Genomic DNA, 12,542 nt, shown 5'->3' with positions numbered 1-12,542 from the left:
TTGAACATAACTAGTGTCATACGAACGAGTTATCTCTCAAACTTACAAATAACAAACTTCATAACAATTTGGCATTCAAAAGTTCAAAAGGTTCAAAAGTTATGGAAAGTAAAGAAATTCGAAGACTATTTAAAACTATATCTCCTTAGATCAATGTACCTATGTGGCCTGAACATAATTTAAATGTGATATCGTACTATTTGAACGTTCCCGGTATCGCTCGTGACTAAATTGTTCGAAATTAAGAGTCATTTCTTTTATTTCACTATTTCTTAAGCACTAACATTACGTCAAATTTAATATTTTATACTTCAACATTTTAGAACCCAAATAGTGAATATACCTTTATTGGATTGAAGTGTTCATGTAAATCTATTTTTACAAATAATAAGTTTGAATTAGAAAGGCTGAGTCTGACCGCTAGGTGGATTAATTTAAGTTTTTCTAGATGGTTATCCCTTTCTTTCCTTTTAAAAAGTACACGTATACCAAATTTGATGAAAATTATTACAAGCATTTAAAGGTTATGTTGAAATATAGATGCATAAAAATCTTGATTTTTATATAAAAAGATCATATGTATCGGAAACGTTGTTATTATTTTCCACTTAATTGTTATAGACAGACAGGGCGAAAATTAGGCACACATCACATTCCCAAAACAGTGTATAGAGATTCGCCCAGGGAAAAAATATGGAACCGAGGCAAGTAATGCGACTTATTTTTCGCCTCCTAATAATTATAAAAAATCTTCAGAAAAATCGATATTTTTGTTATAACTGACATGAAATCATTAAAATCACATTCTAGAAATTTTAAATACTTTTAAAATATACAATATGCTCATAGTTTTAAGTACATTTCCGGTTGGAAATATTTAGCACTCGTTTCTAAAAACCAAAAGAAAATCAGTTTAACTAGCAGACGCGCTATTGATAGCTCGTAAAATAGTGAAATATTATAACCATGAATCACGTACCAGCGTTAAATATATCATTAGATTTCAAGCTTGAGAGTAGCGAATATAAATTATTTGCTTTTGAACATTTAAAATCGTTCATATCGTAAAGATCCATAGGAGGGCGAAATATGGTGGCCGAAAACTGGAGCACGAGAATTCCGGGCAATAGATCCTATTGCAGGCATTTCATTTAACCCTCTAGTGCCCAGTGCCGCCTTTAGACGGTCTTTAGTTAAACCTCTAAAACGCTTCAAAAAGAACTTAAAAAATGTTTTTAAAGTTTTAGAGGGTTAAGTACCACATCTATTACAGTGGCGGCGTGAAAGCAAAAAAGGGGAGTCGGTTCCATGCTCATAGGGAAACAGTTAAAGCGTGTCATTAGATGGAGGCCGATCGGTGACCGTAGAAGCGCGTTGAGAATTATGGGCAAATTTTTCAACTACAGCCTGATAAATGTGTACGCACCGACGATAAACCCGATGAAGAAAAGGAGGAGTTTTATGAGCTCCTGGAAAAGACGTATAAAAAAAAGCAAACGCGTAGGTAATTGGTAGATAAAGCCTCCTCTCTACTACGATCGTGGCTTGTAAATTTCGCTACAGCCAGAGGTATGGCTATCTGTAGCACTTATTTTGCACGTCGGAATATACATGCATACCTGGATGCACCCGAATGGAGAGGCCTGCTCTCAGATCGATCGTTTTGATTGATTGTCGGTACTTTTCAGACGTTACAGACGTAAGGTCGTATAGAAGACCACACGTTGGATCATTACCTCGTGGTATCCAGGATTCGCGTCCGGTTGTCCAACGTGTTAAAACCTAGGACGACAAGAATGATACAGTTGAACATCCAGCGGCTATCTACTGTAGAAGTGGCTACAGAGTACCTGCAGAAGGCTGATGAGTGGATCGAGGATCAAGTTGGAGGTAACCTGAATGAACAGTGGAGGCATATCCACAGTACATTCAGCACCACAGCGGGAGAAGTGTTGGGTACGTCTGCGACAGCCACGTCCAATAAGTGGTTTGACGCTGAGTGTCAGCGAGCGACGGATGAAAAGAACCACGCCAGAGTTCTCATGTTAGCCAACGCTGTGACTTGTCAGAGCGTAGGAAGACACCGGGAAGCTAGAGCTGCTGAAAAAAAACTCCATCGCCGGAAAAAACGACAGCGTTGGGAGCGTATTCATACGGAGGCGACAGGTTGCTTCTCCAGGTACGATGCGAGAAGCTTCTACAAGAGGATTAATGGAATCAGGAACCGAAACGTGTCAGCCCCTGTCATGTGCAATGATAGGGGGGGAAACTTATTACCGATAGAACGGAGTTGGCCAGGCGTCATTTACGAAGTCTCACATGCTTCTAGGTTTTGCAAATGATATCAACATCATTGGTGTCAACCGTAAAGCAGTCGACCTTCGGATCTCTCAGGAGGGAATCTGCGAGGATAGGGCTCAACATTAACTCTACCAAAACGAAATACATGGTCGCTGGTAGAGAGCGTGGTAGTCCGACGGATGTTGATGCTGAGGTGGTGTTAGATGAGGAAACTTTTGAAGTAGTCGACGAATTTATTTACCTGGGTGCACTAGTGACATGTGAACACGATGGATCACGTTGCCAGCTGAGGTAAACGGTCTGTAAATCCGTACTAAACTTGCACTCTACAAAACACCAATCCATTCCGTGGCCCTCTACAGCCATGAAGCATGGGCGTTAAAAAAGGCCGATCTTGGTGTATTTGAGCGCAGGATTTTGCGTTCAATCCTTGGTGGCAAACTAAAAGATAGTGTTTGGCGCAGACACATGAACCATGAAGTGTCCCAGGTGTGCGAATCGTCGGATATAGTTAAGCGGATAAAACACGACAGGTTGCAGTGGGCTGGACAGGAAGCTAGAATCCCGAAAGAACGACCAGCAAAGACTATATTTAGCAGAAATCTCCATAGAGACCGTCGGTTCCGAGGTAGACCCCGCACTTGTTGGATGTGTGCTGTCGACAAGAATGTCCGCGAAATACGTGTTAGTGAAGATTTGAGGATAGCAGCCCAAGACCGAGTGACATGGCGATTCGGATTCTGGGTTCGGCATTGGATCAATAATCGGTCTGTCGCCGTAAAAGTAAAAAAGTAAAAGTAATTGATTGTTATATTTTGAATATTTTTTCTTGAATTGTTTTTGTCTGGCGGTGTATATTTTTTCTGGCAAAACAAAATGATTGCGTATAACTTTGTCGAAGACGTTATACCAATTAAACAAACCATTATGGTTTTAATTTTTTCCTCTTTTTGGATTTTTTTTTTACTTTTTTGTTTTCTATTTCTCTATGATCATACAACGATCAATGTTTGTTTACCCAGCGTTTTGGCGTTTTGAAGGTTTGTTTTGATATTTATTTCCACGTTGTTTTTTTTTTTTTTTTTTTTTTTTTTTGAAGGACAAAATTATTATCTACGACTTCGCTAAAGACGTCGCAATGATCAAGCAAATCTTTCTGGCTCTAAAAATATTTGTAATCATCAATACCATTCTTATATAAACCCTTTGAATAAATTAGTTGTATTCACAAGAAAATACTAATAGCTCAAAATGGCATCTTTAGACCATAGGAACATCTCTGCAAAGTTTCAACCAAATCAAAAATGGCAATTAAAAACATAATAAAATTGGGATATTTGTCATGGAATTACTCATTAGTATTACTGGTTTGTAAGTACACTGGGGTCTTTTTTTGCGCGGGTTATTTTTATGCGTTTTAAACGCGATTTTTTTACAATAACGCGGGTTATTTTTCCGCGATTTGAAGATTATTTGTATGCGGTATCAAATAAGTTTAGTATAAGTAAATTTGATCCAATCTTTTAAACGCGGTGCTCATAAGTTAAAATGCAGTACGTCAATATGTTCTCTAGCAATAAAATGGAGCTTATCAATAACCATCCCGCTACACTCTACGATTATGGAATGCAGTTTATTACCCTGAACTAACATCAAAGTCGTTGCTTTTGATTATCCTATCAATTTCTGTAACCTCATTACAAACTCGCACTTCGTTCCGTACTGTTTGAATAACTAGCAAGAAATAGAAAACCATGCTTATGGTTTCTTGATTACTTTTAACAACCACATCCCAGGTTCTCAATTAAATCGAAAAAGTGCGTCTTTATTAACCAAGACCACGTAAATGCTATTTAATGTGAAGAGCGATAAACCTCAGAGCTTTGACTTGCTTATTAATCGACTTGTAGGTAACTAGGAAAGGCTCTGCATGAGAGGAAACTTTTGTTGTGCTCAATGTAGTACCGATCTAGGCCCCAGTCCCTCACTACTTCCACCCTTTTCAGTTCGATTGACCTTTTGACGCAAGTCAGTGTGCTTCAGAAAGTACATCGATTGGGTTTGTGTTCTTTCGGCGATGTTGTGGGAACAAACTTCAGGGAGAGAAAATATGTTGAAATATTGATTGAGATTGGGTTGACTCAATACATTTAAGATCAATAACCGGTAGATAATCATAATAATTGCTGAAAGGTTAAATAGAATGTTCGGTTCGAGATTCATTCGACAGATTTGCCTAGTTACCATTTCAAAACAGATTGACAGGGTTCGTTATTCAGTCTATCAATTGCTCGTTTTTTTCTTATACTGTACATAATCAGTACCTGCAGTATTCTATCTAATGAACAGTTTCGCTAATCAGTTATAAGTAGATTTTTAATGTATTTGAGGCTCATTGTAAATTTTGAATTTTACAATAACAAAAACTGTGTCTTCTGTTATTTGTTATGAAACGAAAATATTTTATAAGTTAAATTCATGCATTCACCCCTGCCTATCAATTTAAACGTGTTCCAATAAATTATTATAACAATCAACAATTAATTCAGCAAACCGAGTAAAATGCGCTTTTATATAATTTCATAGGTACCATTGCTGCTTATGAGATGGGACAAAACGTTTTGATGTTTTCCCGATTTTTTTCCAGAACAAAGTTGTTGAGTACATGTATTATAACGGTACTGTACATAGTTAGCTACAGTTTCCTTGAGCTAGAGCATGAACGACCACACATTTCGTAGTTGCTCCTCCGTGATGGATCTGAGCTAGTGAAGTTGCTCAAAGAACATCCCTTCATCCATCCAGCTGGTCTCGAGGTACGACACTGGTCTAACAAGCCAATCGTCGTAGGTTCGAGTCTCGGTTCGGGAGAGACTGTTAGTGTCAGTAGGATCGCAGCGCTAGCCCTGCAATTGACATGTACATTAAAACAGGTGGCTGTGAAGTGTATAATGAACAGAAGGTCGAGTTCCAAATCGGAATGTAGCACCAAGGCTCTGCTTTTGGCTTTGCTTTTTACCATCTCCAATGTACAACGATTCAGCAGCTTTCGCTTTGTATAGTTGAATAACAGCGCCGGTTAAGTCCTTACGGTCGATTATCGGAGGGAAGAAGAGAGTGTTAACAATCGTTGTTGCCAGAGACCAAGTTTACATCTGCATCTCTAACGACTTCAACGGAAAGAAAGGTCACTTTGTCACCGTGGTCAGTGACAGATTTTTTATACTTTTACCCTTCCTCTACGTTTAAAGCTACTGATCTTCTGTATCGAGCCTTGTTAGTAACCGTGTCAAGTATTGGAGAAGTATTCATTAAGTTGTGTGTGTGTGGGTTTTTTGCTAGAAATTAAGCGTAAGGGAAAGGTCAAGTAGGAGGATAGGAGGAAATGGGCTAATGCGTAAAAATCCCTCTGATTTCGAACGGTCTGATTCTATTAAGATTCAACTCATGACCAAAGCGAACTCTGTATCCTTGAGGCTACGAGCTCCACTAAACTATGCATAGTTAGCTACCATCCCCACAAAAAACTAAATTTCGGTAAAAATAGGACTTGCTATCCACGGTAATATACCCCTTGAAATAGCGGACATGTTTTTCACTATCACTTAAATTGAAAATTTTAACCAATCCGGTAGAACCTATGTAAACACCATAAATGTCCAAAACTTACTAGTTTCGTTTTGCGCAAAATTTTGTTATTATTTTTTCACTTTAATTAGACTAAATGTTTCTTCGAAAACAAATATTTTTGCACAGCGAGTATTAACTGTTTTTTGACTTCTTGTATTATTGGAAAACGTATTCTACTCACCGGAATTATATCACTGAATCAAACTGTTGAAAACCAATTTAGCTTCCACGCATTTTCAGTTTGGCTACATTTCAATACACACAAAAAAATCAACTCTTGAAAACACTCAACCGTTCATCAAAGAGCACAGTTTTTCCGCTAATTCTCGGCTTGGATTTTAATTACACAACCACAAAACCATCACCATGCGAACGGCCGGAAAAACAAGTGCACAAACATCCGCCCTAATTTGGTAGCTCCCGGGCTTACACGGTGGCTGAAACTCTTCAGTCTAGTGTGACAACCCGCAACAAGTGCCGGGCTAAAGCCGTTAATTGCGGACGGGGAAAAGAAAACACTTGAACCGTATACAACCACACCGACCGACCGGTATCGGTTTGTTGGTATCAGATAACACAGACCGGAAGGAAAAAATGAACAACAAACCCTGCAATCGGAGAATGTGAACCGCACAACGCAAAATCCGCGTTAGATCCGTATTCACCGGCTGGCAATGCGGAAATAACGGTTCACCGGGAAAATCTTACTTTATGAAACGAGAATTATCCTTAGGATCCTGAGAGTAGAGCTAATGTGCAGAGAGTTACTAAACGCTCGTCAGGACAACGCTCTATAGAGAGAATGATGAAATACACCGTTTAACTAAGAGACTAAGTGTGGGTCGCAAATGGTCGTGAATACCAAAGAGTTCATTTCGACGGCGCCGCTAGTTGATTCCAAATTTTAAAGTTTCGATGTTTTAAAGTTTTAAAGTTTTAAAGTTTTAAAGTTTTAAAGTTTTAAAGTTTTAAAGTTTTAAAGTTTTAAAGTTTTAAAGTTTTAAAGTTTTAAAGTTTTAAGGTTTTAATGTTTTAAAGTTTTAAAGTTTTAAAGTTTTAAAGTTTTAAAGTTTTAAAGTTTTAAAGTTTTAAAGTTTTGAAGTTTTAAAGTTTTAAAGTTTTAAAGTTTTAAAGTTTTAAAGTTTTAAAGTTTTAAAGTTTTAAAGTTTTAAAGTTTTAAAGTTTTAAAGTTTTAAAGTTTTAAAGTTTTAAAGTTTTAAAGTTTTAAAGTTTTAAAGTTTTAAAGTTTTAAAGTTTTAAAGTTTTAAAGTTTTAAAGTTTTAAAGTTTTAAAGTTTTAAAGTTTTAAAGTTTTAAAGTTTTAAAGTTTTAAAGTTTTAAAGTTTTAAAGTTTTAAAGTTTTAAAGTTTTAAAGTTTTAAAGTTTTAAAGTTTTAAAGTTTTAAAGTTTTAAAGTTTTAAAGTTTTAAAGTTTTAAAGTTTTAAAGTTTTAAAGTTTTAAAGTTTTAAAGTTTTAAAGTTTTAAAGTTTTAAAGTTTTAAAGTTTTAAAGTTTTAAAGTTTTAAAGTTTTAAAGTTTTAAAGTTTTAAAGTTTTAAAGTTTTAAAGTTTTAAAGTTTTAAAGTTTCAAAGTTTTAAAGTTTTAAAGTTTTAAAGTTTTAAAGTTTTAAAGTTTTAAAGTTTTAAAGTTTTAAAGTTTTAAAGTTTTAAAGTTTTAAAGTTTTAAAGTTTTAAAGTTTTAAAGTTTTAAAGTTTTAAAGTTTTAAAGTTTTAAAGTTTTAAAGTTTTAAAGTTTTAAAGTTTTAAAGTTTTAAAGTTTTAAAGTTTTAAAGTTTTAAAGTTTTAAAGTTTTAAAGTTTTAAAGTTTTAAAGTTTTAAAGTTTTAAAGTTTTAAAGTTTTAAAGTTTTAAAGCTTTAAAGTTTTAAAGTTTTAAAGTTATATAGTTTTAATGTTTTGAAGTTTTAAAGTTTCAAAGTTTCAAAGTTTTAAAGTTTTAGAGAGGAGTTGGCAGCACGGTTGATTGAAGGTACGTGCTCTGAAACCTCTCCATTAAATTATTGAATTTCAAGTAATTTATGCAAGCAAATTTGCTGAAAAGTGAAGAAAAGTTATCAGTGATGTTTTTATAACGCGGTAATAATGAAGTATCAGTGAAAATGCGAGTGTTTCTAGCGTTGGAATGGCCAATTTATCCACGCTCAAAAATTGCCAAATTGCAAAGCCAAGAAAGTTGTGCAAGTGTTAGTGCTAACTCGGTGTTTCGCTCTGGCTAGCGGTGTGTTATGCACGTACAAAAGATTGCGTGGTGATGTGAGCGAAGAAGATGGCAGTTGGATAGCATTGTGCTATGGTGTCGCTTGGTGCTGCTCGGTGTGCATACCATCACCGACAAAGCACCATCATCAGAATGATCTAGATGAGTATAAGTTTTGTGTCTCATTTTTTTAAGAATGCTTAGGCACTCGGTTTTGTGTGGTAGCTGATAGCGGGTTTCGGCTTGCCCTTTTGGCAAGAGTATGAATGTGAGAATGTGTGAATGATCTGTTTGGCGTACGAAGTTTTTTAGGAATGTAGAACATTTTTTTATTGCCAAGCTGGGTTGCCGGGTGCGATGAATCTCGTTTTTTTTTGTTTTCAATTATGCGCTGCGCGTTTCTTTCCAGTAATCGACAAGTGCGTTTTTCGATAATGTGTTGAAATTTTGTTTCAATTCGTGTTTGAGGCGCAGGACGCAACACAAAATAACCCTTTTGACATTTCGTAGAATTATATTGAATAACACCATTTACTTTAAATTGCAATTTGAGTGTTTGTGATATATGTTTTGAACTGTTTAACCGCGCATGGCGGGTCGGTCCCGTTAGTATTTTGAGCAAACCGAGAAAAATTTGACTTAATATATAATTTCATACCATTGCTCATTACGATATGGGACAATATGTTTAGATGCTTTCCCGAAATTTTTCAGAACAAAGTTTCTGTGAGCTTTTGTTTTTCGATTTTTCAAGCTTTTGGTTACATGTTGCAGCTGAATAGTTTTTATAATTATAAATATTCGTTGTAGCAGCGTGACATGAATACACTACAACTGTACTATGATAAGTTTGGCGGTTTGAGATCGAATTTATGTCGAATTCGTTTTTACGGCAGGACTATCCCGTCCCGGACTACGCTTTGCAGCTAAAAAAAAACACTTCCCGAGCAGTAGCAATGGTGTGCGTAATACCAAAGGTAGCTGTCACTTTTGTTTTGGTCATTATCGCCATTGTCTTTTATCGCGTTTGTGCTACTGTACGAAAAATTTGCCAATTTACTGAAAAATCACAAAATAACAAAATAAAATAAATAAAATTCAACCTGATGTTTGACACGCGAAGAACAATAATCAAAGCAAACCGATTTTGACACATTTTTTTTTTTATTTTGACACATACGTGTGAATGTGTTGGTGTCTTCAAAACTGAACTCTGTTTCTTGCGCGGACTGTCCGGGACAGAAAAAGGGTAGTCCGGGATAGTCCGGAAAATGTAAAAAAACAGTGATAGGGCAAAGTGTAGTCCGCGGGGTAGCTACACCGCAAAAACGAAAACGACATTAGGAACATGTTTTGGCTCAAGTGCATGTTTGCGTTTTTATATACTTTAAGGGCTTTGGATGCATGAAATTTTGCCAGTTTTTCAATTTTGATAGATAGTTTTTGCGTCAACAACCTAAACCCCTTAATCCAACTCCGTAGTACTCACGAGAGTGTCACTGAGTCGGTGGCCTCTCATTAAGTAAGTATTACATCATTAATATCCTTTTTAATATCCCCAAGTTACGGTAAAGACGGGCGTGGCCAGCAATGATGACTATCGGGCCTACTTAAACTCAGATTGGTTTAAATGTTACTCCCAAACATTGTACCGCATACAATCCGAGTGGAAGCGTTAGTCATCAGTCTGCAATCTACGAAATATACCGTGCTTACGCTACGCTACGCTACGCTTTAAAGTTTTAAAGTTTTAATGTTTTAAAGTTTTTAAAGTTATAAAAACGTAAAGTTGTAAAGTTTTTAAGCTTTGAAATTTTAGAGTTTTCAAGTTTTCATGTCTCAAAATAATAATAAAAAATTATTGGACCTTGCCAGTTCTAGACATACTCTTTCGAACTATATTTTCTCGAACAATCAGAACAAAATGCAAAAAGTTTACTTCGTGGTCGTTTAATCCAGTCGTACGTAATGGCTGATAACCCACAAGCTGCGTCCTTTATGATGATGACTACGAGAAGCTTGTAGCGCTTATTTTTTCACGCTGCGTATCTAATAGAAATTAATGCTATACACACACTTCGTTTTATTAGCTACATTTTAGTTTAGGTTCACTTCAGGTTAACGCGTTTACTTCAAATCTTTGTTTGAAAAAAAAACTTGAATAAGTTGGAAAATAAGTCTCTGCTCACTTTGTGCAACTGGCGGTGTTGAATGTTTCGATTTCTCTGTTTGCTAAGACTAAGAAAAAAATAACAATACTAAAATGGTAACAAAACATTTTCAACCCTCGCCACGATTTCCTCTTTCACTTGCAGATGATGCATTCGCTTGGAACAGAGCAGTTGCTCTCCGATGCACTAACAAGAACTCTGTACTTTGCCACCAGCAATAAGCCAAATGAAAACTGTTGATGGTTTGCTTTTGGCATGATAACTTTTTCGATCTGATTTTCCTTTATGAAAAAGAAATACAAAGCAAACCTTTCCAAATGCATAGCAACACGCCGATCTCATCCTATGGTGCCTGCAACAGTGAATATGTGCAGTGAAGAAAACCACAGTTTGTTAGTCCTGCCATACCGGAAGCTCTGCCTCTAGCTTTTCGAGTCCGTTAGTTGGTGTTGCACGTATTCATATGTACAGATGGAATAATTGTTGATAACAATTTCATGATGGGAAAAATCTCGCAAGATTTTATTTTTAAAAAATTATGTGCAGGTAAAGCTAAATCATTTTAAATTCCCGCAGTTTCCAGAGGTTAAATGATAATGGTTTATGAACCAGTCTAATAAAAGTAGAACCACACCAATATGCAACCAATTTGGGCAAAAACATGTACAGGTTTAACAGAGTGCCGATGTTTGCTTTGTCAAATCGCAATGCTCTCGATGTTGTATCTTTACTGTTTTGGTAGGAAATTCCACCAAATTTTAACTTCCGAGTTATTTTTGAATAATACACAAGTTTTATATACAAACTAGTTTGGTTTCATCTAGTAAAATTGACATAGATGGAATAATTAAAAAGCTTATTCCATCTTAAATTAAAAAATTAAAAAGCTTGATTAGTAAAATGTCATTCGAAAGAGGTTGTTTAATTTTGACGCTTCAAAAAAATATCGTTCCATGTTTCGCCGGATTGGTTGCTGCTTGACTGAGCCGTTATTACCGAATAAATGGCGGGGAATGCATGAAGAAGAAAGAGTATCTCGAAAGCGTGTGTGCAAAAGACTTGAGAAGCGTAGCATATGTCTCGTTCTCAAGCAGAAATGAGGAGAAAGGTTTTGCTTCTCGCTCGCTTTGCAATGCTGCTTCATACCAGTTGAAATTGTTTAAGTGTAGTAGTTAGGAGCTGCCAATACATTGAAAAAACGCTAGAGCAGTAATTGCGTACTGCCCAACACGCAATCATTGTACTGGTTCCAAATTACATCAGCTTTTGCGCTGAAAACGCACAATTTTGTACTGGTTTTACACCATCCAACTTTTGCGTGTAAGATGGAAACTTCTAGATTCTTAATAACAGACAAAAATGACCAAATAACACCCAATATGAAAATTTCTGGAATCAGAATGATACCCAGAGGCCAGAAATTAGGTCTTTTTGAAATCCAAAATGACGACTTCTGCTCTCTGGAAAACATCCCAAAATTATCGAATACCACTCAATATGGATATTTCCTGAATCGAGATGATGAACAGAAGCCTGCAATTGACCCCAGAAAAGACCGTGTTAATCTCCGACCACGGTTTCAGCTTAGCGACGATGAAATCGAGTAAGTTGGCAAGTGCATGCACCTAGTCTAAATGGTGATTACCGAGAACGACATTAGCAGAGAAATTCGTCGAGGTTTGATGGCGGAAAATCGTGCCTTTTTTGGACTCGGGAGGACGCACTGCTCAATAAAATTCGCCGCGGAATGAAGTTGACTATCTACAAAACTTTGATCATACTGTAGCCCTCTAAGGCCACGAAACTTGGTCCATGCTCGTGGACAACTAAAGCGCACTTGCTTTTTGTATGAAAGAAGTGCAGATGGAAGATGGCAGAGGCCACGAATGCTTTTATATTTCAAACTAAATTCATTTTCAAAAAAGTATTCTTGAATCGCGACTATTTGCCTGATTATGAAAAAAAAAATGTTGAGCGACTTGACGCATACTACGATGGATGTACGTCAATCGGTTGTAGAAACAGTGAAATGAAAATCGCTGTTTCCACAGCAAAATGACGTTGGTAACATAACTTCAGTTTATATATTTTTTTCCACAAATCATACATTCGGTGATATTTTGTGATTATATTAATGCATTATGTACAGATCAGATTGTTGAAATTCGTCCTAACACTCATTATACAAACGTTTTTGGAAAAAGCTTCGTAATGAAAATTTTACTCG

The 12,542-nt window shown here is 36.2% G+C and overlaps 1 protein-coding gene across 2 annotated transcripts in view; it reads right to left on the bottom strand.

Moving 5' to 3' along the window:
- The window catches only part of LOC129724439 (somatomedin-B and thrombospondin type-1 domain-containing protein-like), a 113,616-nt gene extending 107,005 nt beyond the window's left edge, over window positions 1-6,611 (bottom strand). For both annotated transcript variants that reach the window (XM_055679355.1, XM_055679354.1), the window contains exon 1: window positions 6,113-6,611. The gene's annotated coding sequence lies outside the window, so the exon portion shown is untranslated. The remainder of the gene's footprint in view (window positions 1-6,112) is intronic.
- Window positions 6,612-12,542: the final 5,931 nt, after the last annotated feature.

This window comes from Wyeomyia smithii, chromosome 2 (assembly GCF_029784165.1).
Source record: "Wyeomyia smithii strain HCP4-BCI-WySm-NY-G18 chromosome 2, ASM2978416v1, whole genome shotgun sequence".
NCBI classification, from domain to species: Eukaryota; Metazoa; Arthropoda; class Insecta; order Diptera; family Culicidae; genus Wyeomyia; species Wyeomyia smithii.
The sequence above is the reverse complement of the archived record's forward strand: the minus strand, read 5'-3'. Positions and strand labels throughout refer to the sequence as shown.